This window comes from Tachyglossus aculeatus, chromosome 2 (assembly GCF_015852505.1).
Source record: "Tachyglossus aculeatus isolate mTacAcu1 chromosome 2, mTacAcu1.pri, whole genome shotgun sequence".
NCBI classification, from domain to species: Eukaryota; Metazoa; Chordata; class Mammalia; order Monotremata; family Tachyglossidae; genus Tachyglossus; species Tachyglossus aculeatus.
In genome coordinates this window covers 55,347,874-55,360,800 of record NC_052067.1, presented here as the reverse complement: position 1 = coordinate 55,360,800, position 12,927 = coordinate 55,347,874, and positions in this window count along the sequence as shown.

Sequence of the window (12,927 nt, the reverse complement as noted above, 5' to 3'; positions counted from 1 at the left end):
TCTGTGGTCAGAATATGGTTGCGATGATTAATGTAGTACTTCCTAAAAAATTTTGATCGTTCACAGAGCTTTCATTTAGTAAGTGGGTAGGCGTATTTGCCTTCGTCCTAGGATGGACTCTGTTATCCAGCATTCCGGTGGTTAAAAATAATAAGGATAAATCCATCCCCTTGGCTACCCCTTGGCTAAGTCCTGCAATTATAAAGCGTAGCTTTGCACAGTTAGTAACACAACCTCATTAAAATGGCAGCCTGTTCACTCTTTTTCCCCAAATACCCGTCCTTGGCGGATTTTCTTGAAAAGAGGTATAGAAACCGCGCCAAGGATCGACTTGTCTGGTTTAATTCCAGTTTGGCTTGAACTCTCCTAACAACCTTAGCTTTGCTCAGTGGTTCTCCCCCTTCTAGACTGTGAGCCCACCGTTGGGTAGGGACCGTCTCTATATGTTGCCAACTTGGACTTCCCAAGCGCTTAGTACAGGGCTCTGCACACAGTAAGCGCTCAATCAATACGATTGATTGATTGATTGGTTCACTTCTGGCTAAAACTGGGGTTCTGGGAAGGAAGCCTTCAAATCCGCAAGACTACATAGCAAACAGTTTGAAGCGGTTGCAAGATCCCTGCTTGCCTGAACGCCTGGAAACGCCAACAGGGCAGGTTACCCAACTTGATAACTTGGTCCAACTAAAGCCACGCATTCTGGGATCGTTATACTTTTATTTTTCCAGACTCCAAAGCCAGGTGCGAGCCCTCCGTGTTGGCGTCGAAAGGTACGCACCTCTCAAAGTGATATCATATTCTAGACCCATTAAAAAGTTAAAAAGTTTAAATAATAAATAAATAATAAATAAATAAAAATAAATTAAATAATAAATTAAATAATAAAAAGTTTAACTTTCAAGTTTTAACCGTTAAAAAGTTGCTGAGCCATTCGCTTCTGCGGTAGGTAATCCACAGACAGGACAGACACCCGTTCCATATGCTATCCTCCAATCCTGGGAGTGGGGTTTTCATTCATTCATTCATTCATTCAATCATATTTATTGAGCGCTTACATGTGCAGAGCACTGTACTAAGCGCTTGGGAAGTACAAGTTGGCAACACATAGAGACGGTCCCTACACAACAGTAGGCTCACAGGCTTTGACTTGATCCCACTGGGCCTCGGAAGCTTTCTTTTTTTAGTTTACTCCGGGCGTTTCCTTTTCCCCGAACCCTCCGTCTGGCCGCCCGGAATGGGTCGCTAGGCTTCCAGGACAAAGGCGTTACGAGCCACCCGGGCTCTTCTCTCCATCTGGCTGTTCTGCTGTCCCGCCCAACTCTGCAGAGGCCCGCGAAAAGGAGTTCAAACATTTCAGTCTGTTCATGACGCGAGAGCAGCGGATTCACGGTCAGGCCAGGCAACATAAGAGAGGAATGAGCTAAAAGGCCTCAGTGCAAAGGGCTGACGAAGCATTGCTTACTCCATTTATTCAACCGACGGAATGCTTTCATCCTCTCACCGAACTGAAATGAAATTCAATCCGTGGTATTTCCTGGGCGCGTACTGTGTGCAGAACACTGTACTAAATGCTCAGGACAATACAGCAGATTTGGTAGACGCGTTTTCACACCAAGTCACCCCAACAATTCATCCAGCATCTAGGTCCGGCGGGACTCGGTTGAACGGGAAGGATTTAAGTTGGGGTTTCGGCAGAACAGTCTCTCCTTTCGGTCTCTTTTCCGTCTCCGCCGCGGAGCAGTTGACCCCTTGTCCGGGAACTGTAGCCACAAGATACAGGCAGAGGATGCGAACAAAAGCTGGAGCCAGTTGGGAGGCGGGGGGCCTCCAAAATCACAAAGGGAGAAAAGTTGGCGGCCGGTGGGGGGGGCCCCACATGTTTGGGAAAGTTGGGTCTTACTTCAACAAAGGAGGAAAGCCAGCCTTTTAAGAGAGAGTGGTGGCCTCTCAAGGAAAAACTGAATGAGGAGGAGGAAAAGAGGATTGGGGTCTGGGGGTGGGGGGGAGTAGGAGGGGAAGAGGGAGGAGAATGAAGGGAGGAGGAGGGAGAGCAGAGAGAGAGAAAGAGGCAACACATGGTTTAGCAAAAAAGGCCAGTTATATTGGTGGGGCGGGGGGCGTCTCTTTTACTTCTGAGTCTGCAGGCATTTAAAAAGGCAAAGCATACTCATATCCGACGGCTCCGTTCACCGTAGATTATCTGTGCTAAGAGGGTGGGGAGGCAGTACGGAAACCAATAAATCAAATCCATGGGGATGAAGACTGTGAGCCCCCGTGGAACAACCTCATCACCTCGTAACCTCCCCTGCGCTTAGAACAGTGCTTTGCATATAGTAAGCGCTTAACAAATACCATCACTTGACCTCTCTGTGCCTCAGTTACCTCATCTGTAAAATGGGGATGAAGACTGTGAGCCCCCATGGAACAACCTGATCACCCTGTAACCTCCCCAGTGCTTAGAACAGTGCTTTGCACATAGTAAGGACTTAATAAATGCCATCATTATTATTATTATTATTCTCTAGGCCTCAGTTCCCTCAGCCGTAAAATGTGGATGGAGACTGTGAGCCGCCGTGGAACAACCTGATCACCTTGTAACCTCCCCTGCGCTTAGAACAGTGCTTTGCACATAGTAAGTGCTTAATAAATGCCATTATTATTATTATTATTATTCTCTGGGCCTCGGTTCCCTCATCCGTAAAATGGGGATGAAGACTGTGAGCCGCCGTGGAACAACCTGATCACCCCGTAACCTCCCCAGTGCTTAGAATGGTGCTTTGCACATCATCATCAATCGTATTTATTGAGCGCTTACTATGTGCAGAGCACTGTACTAAGCGCTTGGGTAGTACAAATTGGCAACATCTAGAGACAGTCCCTACCCAACAGTGGGCTCACAGTCTAAAAGGGGGAGACAGAGAACAAAACCAAACAGACTAACAGAATAAAATAAATAGAATAGATATGTACAAATAAAATAAATAAATAGAGTAAGAAATCTGTACAAACATATATACATATATACAAGTATATATATATATGTAGTATATAGTAAAATAAATAGAATAGACATGTACAAATAAAATAAATAAATAGAGTAAGAAATCTGTACAAACATATATACATATATACAAGTATATATATATATATATATATATATATATACATAGTAAGCACTTAATAAATGCCATCATCATTATTATTATTACCACTAGGCCATGCGGCTTCTCTGTTCCTGCTCTTATTCTCTTTGTACGGGAATCGTGTGCCAAAGCGTCCCGGTCACTTCCACCCTCTGGAATAGTGAAGAGGGGGAATGGGCAGCCCAGAGTGGGGTCAGGAGAAGGTAGAAGGAACTGGAGCTCTGCTTCGAGCCCACCTCCGCACCAAGGAGCAGCTCCTCACCACTGGCTTTAAAGCAGTCAATCCTCATCATCATCATCAATCGTATTTATTATCAATCGCCTCGCCCCCCCCCCCCTCACCTCACACCTCACTACTCTCCTCTTACAACCCAGCCCGCCCAGTCTGCTCCTCTAATGCCAATCTTCTCACTGAATTTCGATCTCGCCTATCTCGCTGCCGACGTCCTGCCCACATCCTCCCTCTTCAAATCCGACCGACTCGGATTTGACCGGATTTGACTCGGATTTGACCGACCAAATCCCACCTTCAAAGCCTCACTGAGGGCACGTCTCCTCCAAGAGGCCTTCCCCGACTAAGCCCTCTTTTCCTTTTCTTCCACTCCCTTCTTGCTCGCTTTAATCATTCCCCCGGCCCACAGCACTTACGTCCGCGTCTGCAATTTATTTATATTAATGTCTGCCTCGCCCTCTAGACTGTAAGCCTGCTGTGGCCAGGGAACGTGTCTGTTTATTGTTATGCACTCAAGCACTCAATAAATACAACTGACCGACTGACTGAGCGGCAGCAGCGGAAAGGAGCATAGTCGATGAGAAGGCTGATGCCACAGTCTAGTCGTGATTACCATCGTCAATCGTATTTATTGAGCGCTTACTGTGTGCAGAGCACTGTACTAAGCGCTTGGGAAGTACAAGTTGGCAACATATATGACTGAGAGCTCATCTCCTCCAAGAGGCCTGCCCAGACTGAGCCCCTTCCTTTCTCTCCCCCTCATCCCCCGTCTTACCTCCTTCTCTTCCCCACAGCACCTGTATACATGTATATATGTTTGTACGTATTTATTACTCTATTTATTTATTTTACTTGTACATATCTATTCTATTTATTTTATTTTGTTAGTATGTTTGGTTTTGTTCTCCGTCTCCCCGCTTTTAGACTGTGAGCCCACTGTTGGGTAGGGACTGTCTCTATATGTGGCCAACTTGTACTTCCCAAGCGCTTAGTCCAGTGCTCTGCACACAGTAAGTGCTCAATAAATACGATTGATGATGATGATGATGATGACCTCCTTCTCTTCCCCACAGCACCTGTATACATGTATATATGTTTGTACATATTTATTACTCTTTATTTTACTTGTACATATCTATTCTATTCATTTTATTTTGTTAGTATGTTTGGTTTTGTTCTCCGTCTCCCCCCTTTTAGACTGTGAGCCCACTGTTGGGTAGGGACTGTCTCTATATGTGGCCAACTTGTACTTCCCAAGCGCTTAGTCCAGTGCTCTGCACACAGTAAGCGCTCAATAAATACGATTGATGATGATGATGACCTCCTTCTCTTCCCCACAGCATCTGTATACATGTATATATGTTTGTACATATTTATTACTCTATTTATTTTACTTGTACATATCTATTCTATTCATTTTATTTTGTTAGTATGTTTGGTTTTGTTCTCCGTCTTCCCCTTTTAGACTGTGAGCCCACTGTTGGGTAGGGACTGTCTCTATATGTGGCCAACTTGTACTTCCCAAGCGCTTAGTCCAGTCCTCTGCACACAGTAAGCGCTCAATAAATACGATTGATTGATTGATTGATTGACCAGTTGGGCGGCTGTTCGGATGGGAAGGAAGGGTTCGGTCCACTAAACGTTGAGGAGGGAGATCAGCCGCCAGGGAAAGGGCAGGCAGAGATCAGGGAAGGGGTCAGAGGAAGGAAAAAATGAGGGAAATTAAAACCTAAAAGAGGCGCCAAACTTGTTGGAGATCAAGGAAACGTATCCATGGCACCGAAAACAACACATAAACACTGCGGACCCTGAGTCTGAATCCCCACACGCCCCTGTTGCCTAACCAGTGGACTGAATGTTTTGTTACAGGGAGCTCCAAAACAATCCTCCCTGGCTGATCTGATGCAATTTTATTGCATAATTTATAAGCTATATTTATATATTGCATAATTTATACAATTATTTATTTTACTTGTACATATCTATCCTATTTATTTTATTTTGTTGGTATGTTTGGTTTTGTTCTCTGTCTCCCCCTTTTAGACTGTGAGCCCACTGTTGGGTAGGGACTGTCTCTATGTGTTGCCAGTTTGTACTTCCCAAGCGCTTAGTACAGTGCTCTGCACATAGTAAGCGCTCAATAAATACAATTGATGATGATGATGATGTTTTCTCAACTGCAAAATCGGGAGACGGTGAGCCTCTTCTGGGGCAGGGATTGTGCCCGTTTGGCTTTTTACCCCAGCGCTTGTCGCATAGTAAGTACGGAACAAATACCGCAATTATTATTATTGTCATCATCATCATCATCATCAATCGTATTTATTAATAATGGCATTTATTAAGCGCTTACTATGTGCAAAGCACTGTTCTAAGCACTGGGGAGGTTACAAGGTGATCAAGTTGTCCCACGGGGGGCTAACAGTCTTAATCCCCATTTTACAGATGAGGTAACTGAGGCCCAGAGAAGTGAAGTGACTTGCCCGAAGTCACACAGCTGGCAAGTGGCGGAGCCGGGATTTGAACCCATGACCTCCGACTCCAAAGCCCGGGATCTTTCCACTGAGCCACGCTGCTTCTTATTGAGCGCTTACTGTGTGCAGAGCACTGTACTAAGCGCTTAGGGCAGCCATCTCGTGTTAGGTGAGATCAGGTCAGTTTGCTGGAGCCTTGGCTGAGCGCACGCACACGTATACACGTATCTCTCACTTTCAGTTGTAGTGATAATAATGATAACTGTGGTATTTGATAAGCTCTTATTATGTGATAGGCACTGTACTAAGCGCCGGGGGTGGATACAAGCAAATCGGGTTGGACACGGTCCCTATCCCACATGGGGCTCCCAATCTGAACCCCGCTTTATATATCATCATCATCAATTGTATTTATTGAGCGCTTACTGTGTGCAGAGCACTGTACTAAGCGCTTGGGAAGTACAAATTGGCAACATATATGGGGGAACTGAGGCACAGAGAAGTGAAGTGACTTGCCCAAGCCACCCAGCAGACAAGTGGCAGAGCCAGCATTAGAACCCATGACCTTCTGACTCCCAAACTTATGCTCTAGCCTCTATACCATGTAATCTCCAAATAGCGGTAAGAGGCACTGTACTAAGCACTCTGGAGAATAATAATAATGATGATGGCATTTATTAAGCGCTTACTATGTGCAAAGCACTGTTCTAAGCGCCGGGGGGGATACAAGGTGTTCAGGTTGTCCCACGTGGGGCTCCCAGTCAATCCCTATTTTACAGATGAGGGAACTGAGGCGCAGAGAAGTTAAGTGACTTGCCCAAGGACACACAGCAGACGCGTGGCGGAGCCGGGATTCGAACCCATGACCTCTGACTCCAAAGCCCGTGCTCTTTCCGCTGAGCCACGCTGCTTGTAGAGTAAGTAGACATGAGCAATAGAGGAAGACATAATCTTTGCCCTCCAAGAGCATACTATGTAGCAGAAGGGCTTACCTTCATCAATCTATCAGTGGTGTATTTATTGAGTGCTTACTGCGTGCAGAGCACTATACTAAGCATTCGGGAGAGTACAATCCAACATAATTAGTAAAACCGATCCTTCCCCTCGAGGGGCCTACAGTCCAGTGGAAGAGTTTATCTTCATCAATCCACCAGTGGTATTTTTTGAGAGGTTACTGGGTGCATGGGACTGTACTAAACGCTTGAGAGAGTTCTTGGAAGACACTTTCCCTGGCCATAACGAGCTTACGGCCCGAAGGACTCTGTCTGTCTCCCTTTCCCGCTTCTTTTTCCTTTTTCTCTGAGGTAACATTGCACCTCATCAAATCCAATCACTATCAAATCAATCAGTGGTACTGTTTGAGCGCTTATTGTGTGCAGAGCACTGTACTAAGGTCTTGGGAGAGTTCAATCGATTACACTAACATACAGTCCTCTAGCTTCTAAGCTCACTATGGGCAGGGAGCGAGTCTACCGACCACATTATAGCGTACTCTCCGAAGCGCTTAGAATAGTGCACGGCACAGAGTAAGCGCTCAATAAATACAACTGACTGATTGACTACTTGATTGATTGAAGTGGACACAAACCCTGCCCTCAAGGAGCTTGGAAAAGTAGGCTTTTTCAGCTTTGTGGAAATTCTCCACCGTATTTTTCAGTTCAGTCCTTGTCTCCTCACTAATAATAATAATAACGGTGGTATTTGTTAAGCGCTTACTATGTGAGTACTTACTTTGGTGAAGCAGCGTGGAAACAGCCCGGGCTTTGGAGTCAGAGGTCCTGGGTTCAAATCCCGGCTCCGCCGCCTGTCAGCCGTGTGACTTCGGGCAGGTCACTTCACTTCTCCGTGCCTCAGGTACCTCGTCTGTAAAATGGGGATTAAGATCGTGAGCCCCACATGGGACAACGCGATCACCTTGTATCCTCCCCGGCGCTTAGAACAGTGCTTGGCACACAGTAAGCGCTTAACAAATACCCATAATTATTATTATTATTGTGTGCCACGCACTGTTCTAAGTGCTGGAATGAACCAAGGACACAAAGTTTTGTATTTTCCCCTGCTCAATAAGCAACACACTCAAGAACCTCCAGTGGCTGTCCACCCGCTTGGCAGCCGTGTGACTTCGGGCAAGTCACTTCACTTCTCCGTGCCTCAGGTACCTCGTCTGTAAAATGGGGATTAAGACTGTGAGCCCCACATGGGACAACGTGACCACCTTGTATCCTCCCCGGCGCTTAGAACAGTGCTTGGCACATAGTAAGCGCTTAACAAATACCATAATTATTATTATTATTGTGTGCCACGCACTGTTATAAGCGCTGGAATGAACCAAGGACACAAAGTTTTGTATTCTCCCTTGCTCAATAAGCAACACACTCAAGAACCTCCAGCCTCCACATCAAACAGAAATTCCTTACCAGATCATCCCAGCCCCCCCAACCTCACCTCCCTGATCTACAGACCAACCGGCACATGCGGCTCCTCTACTGCCAGCTTACTTATTGGGCTCCAATTTTGTCTTCCTCTCTCTGCTGACCCCTTTCCCACATCCTCCCTCTAGCCCGGAACTCCCACCCCCTTCCATATATTCCCGACCACCATTCTCTCCACTTTCAAAGCATTCAGAAAGTTACGTCTTCTCCAAGAGGCCATTCATAAAGTTACATCTTCTCCAAGAGACCATTCATAAAGTTACATCATCATCGATCGTATTTATTGAGCGCTTACTATGTGCAGAGCACTGGACTAAGCGCTTAGCACTGTACTAATCTTCTCCAAGAGGCCATGCATAAAGTTACATCATCATCGATCGTATTTATTGAGCGCTTACTATGTGCAGAGCACTGGACTAAGCGCTTAGCACTGTACTAATCTTCTCCAAGAGGCCATTCATAAAGTTACATCATCATCGATCGTATTTATTGAGCGCTTACTATGTGCAGAGCACTGGACTAAGCGCTTAGCACTGTACTAATCTTCTCCAAGAGGCCATTCATCAAGTTACATCATCATCAATCGTATTTATTGAGCGCTTACTATGTGCAGAGCACTGGACTAAGCGCTTAGCACTGTACTAATCTTCTCCAAGAGGCCATTCATCAAGTTACATCATCATCAATCGTATTTATTGAGCGCTTACTATGTGCAGAGCACTGGACTAAGCGCTTAGCACTGTACTAATCTTCTCCAAGAGGCCATTCATAAAGTTACATCTTCTCCAAGAGGCCATTCACAAAGTCGCATCTTCTCCAAGGGGCCTTCTCCGATTAAGCGCTCTTTTCCCTGGCTCCGTGCCCTTAGATCCGTGACTTTTGGACATTCGATACTTGCCCAAGCCCCAACTCCACAGCATTTCGACTGTGAGCCCACTGTTGGGTAGGGACCGTCTCTATACGTTGCCAATTTGTACTTCCCAAGCGCTTAGTACAGTGCTCTGCACATAGTAAGCGCTCAATAAATACGATTGATTGATTGATTGATTGATTGATTCCCAAGCGCTCAGTACAGTGCTCGCGCTCAATAAATACGACTGAATGGATTCAGGGGCGTATCTTTAAATTATACCTTATCATTTATTCTCGTTAACGTCCGTCTTCCCCTCTAGACTGTCAGCTTGTTGTGGGCAGGGAATGTGCCTATTATATTGTTGCAGGGTAACCTCCCAAGCGCTCAGCCCAGTGCTCAGTAAGGGCGGCTGATCTTTTGATGATTTAAAATGACCGGATTAAAGAGATTTTAGGGAGGAAGGACGCTGAAGTGTGGGAGGACTGGAAAACGGGAATGTCAGAGCCCGTTCCCGATGGTCATAAAGGAGCCCTTGTTCTCACTGGCTTCAGAACCAGCCAAACTTGATCACGGAAGCTGCAGCTCCTCAGTCCGGGATTTCTGGTTTTTAATGGTCTCTGTTAAGGACGTAGTATGTGCCAGGCACTGTACTGAGCACACTATGTACAAGCTTAACAGGTTGGACACAGTCCCTGTCCCACACGAGGCTCACGGTCTTAATCCCCATTTTACAGATGAAGTAACCACGGCACAGAGAAGCGAAGTGACTTGTCCAAGGTAACAGAGCAGGCACGTGGCTGCGCCGGGACTAGAACTCAGGTCCTTCTACCTCCCGGGCCCGTGCTCTGATACGGGAGGAATAGGCTCCTTTTAATGTCATTTAGCCCATTTAATCTGGAGGAAGGCATGTGCAGGGAAAGACGTGACCTAACGGATAGAGCCTCGTCCTGGGAATCCGAAGGTCATGAGTTCTAATCCCGGCTCTGCCACTTGTCAGCTGTGTGACTTTGGGCAAGTCACTTCACTTCTCTGGGCCTCAGTTCCCTCATCTGTAAAATGGGGATTAAGGCTGTGAGCCCCAAGTGGGACAACCTGATTACCTTGTATTCCCCCTGCCCTGGCCCCCGCAGCACTTAGAACGGTGCTTGGCACATAGTAAGCGCTTAATAAATACCAACATTATTATATTATTATTATTATTATAATGATAGCATTTGTTAAGCACTTACTGTGTGCAAAGCACTGTTCTAAGCACTAGGGAGGTTACAAGGTGATCAGGTTGTCCCATGGGGGGCTCACAGTATTCATCCCCATTTTACAGATGAGGTAACTGAGGCCCGGAGAAGTGAAGTGACTTGCCCAAAGTCACGCAGCTGACAATTGGCAGAGCCGGAATTTGAACCCATGACCCCTGACTCCAAAGCCCGGGCTCTTTCCACGGAGCCACGCTGCTTCTCTATGTGACCTTATGTGACCTTGAGAAGTCACTTCACTTCTCCGGGCCTCAGTTGCCTCGTCTGTAAAATCGGGATTGAGACTAAGAGCCCCACGTGAGATGGAGACTTTGTCCAACATTAAATTATAATCATAATTATTATAATTACATTATTGTAATTACATTACATTATACATTATAATTACATTATTATATAATATAATTATACCATATACCACCACACCATTAAATTATAATATTATATATAGTATATAATATTATAATTTAATATAAATTTAATACTATAGATGTTGTAAATATAATAATTATATAATTATAATTTAATGGTATATGGTATAATTATACCATAACTATAATGGTATTTGTTAAGCCTGTACTATGTGCCAGGCACTGTACTAAGTGCTTACTTGGATCTACCCCAGCCCTTACGCGGCTCAGTGGAAAGAGCCCGGGCTTTGGAGTCAGAGGTCATGGGTTCAAACCCCGGCTCTCCCAACTGTCAGCTGTGTGACTTTGGCCAAGTCACTTCACTGGGCCTCAGTTCCCCCATCTGTAAAATGGGGATTAAGACTGTGAGCCTCCCGTGGGACAGCCTGATCAACCTGTATCTACCCCGGCGCTTAGAACGGTGCTTTGCACCTAGTCAGCGCTTAGCAAATGCCAACATTATTATCAGTACAGTGCCTGGCCCACAGTGAGCGTGTAACAAATAATATTGTCGTCATCGCACACCTGACACTCTCAGAGCTAAAGGGAGGCGATGGCAAGGCCGTGCGGCTGAGTCTTGGGGGTGATTCATGCAGTCCGGATCCTCACACGAGGCCGGGCGAGTCACGGTCCACTGCGACGCTCAAGAACGCCGTGACCCGGGGAGCCCAGCCTCGGAGACTGACGCAGGAGGATATTTCTGACTAGATGTTGTCACCGTCCAGTCCTCTCCATCTGCGTCGCCACGGTGACTCCAAAAGGCATCGCCTCAGCCACCTAGGGCCTCTCATTACTTCATTTGGATGTAAGATTTATCTTGGCTCACTTAGAATTAATCCCCCGCCCCCGTTGACCACAGAGTCCGCGTGAATTAACAACAGGGCTACAGCGTTCTCCTCCTCTCCCCTTTATCCTTCGCTACTCTGGTCCCAACCCCTTCCCTGCTTTTTCGTTTCTTCGTGGTATTTGTTAAACGCTTACTACGTACCAGGCACTGTGCTAATCAATCAATCAATCGTATTTATTGAGCGCTTACTGTGTGCAGAGCACTGGACTAAGCGCTTGGGAAGTACAAGCTGGCAATATATAGAGACGGTCCCTACCCAACAGTGGGCTCACAGTGTAGAAGGGGGAGACAGAGAACAAAATAAAATACAATAGATAGGTACAAGTAAAATAGAGTAATAAATATGTACAAACATATATACAGGTGCTGTGGGGAAGGGAAGGAGGTAAGATGCGGGGGATGGAGAGGGGGAGGAGGGGGAGAGGAAGGGCTCAGTCTGGGAAGGCCTCCTGGAGGAGGTGAGCTCTCAGTAGGGCCTTGAAGGGAGGAAGAGAGCTAGCTTGGCGGATGGGCAGAGGGAGGGCATTCCAGGCCCGGGGGAGGGCTAAGCGCTGGGGTGGATACAAAGTAATCAGCCCAAGTCCCACGTGGGGCTCAAAGTCTTCATCCCCATTTTACAGGTGAGGTAACTGAGGCCCAGAGAATAATAATAATGACATTTATTAAGCGCTTACTATGTGCAAAGCACTGTTCTAAGCGCTGGGGATGTTACAAGGTGATCAGGTTGTCCCACTGGGGGCTCACAGTCTTAATCCCCATTTTGCAGGTGAGGTAACTGAGGCACAGAGAAGTGAAGTGACTTGCCCAAAGTCACACAGCTGACGGTTGGCGGAGCCGGGATTTGAACCCATGACCTCTGACTCCAAGGCCCGGGCTCTTTCCACTGAGCCACGCTGCTTCTCTCCTTTCCTTTCCCCTCTAGCCCTGGTACCCCAGGTTCCGGCCTGGAACGCCCTTCCCCTCCACTTATGCAGCGCTTAGAACAGTGCTTTGCACGTAGTAAGCGCTTAACAAATGCCATCATTATTATTATTATTATTATTATTATGCCAGATCACAGACAGAGCACAGCCCTGGGAGGCCTTCCCCGACTGAGCCCTTTCCTTCCTCTCCCCCTCACCCCCCTCTCCATCCCCCCCATCTTACCTCCTTCCCTTCCCCACAGTACCTGTATACATGGATATAAGTTTGTACATATTTGTTACTCTATTTATTTTACTTGTACATATCTATTCTATTTATTTTATTTTGTTAGTATGTTTGGTTTTGTTCTCTGTCTCCCC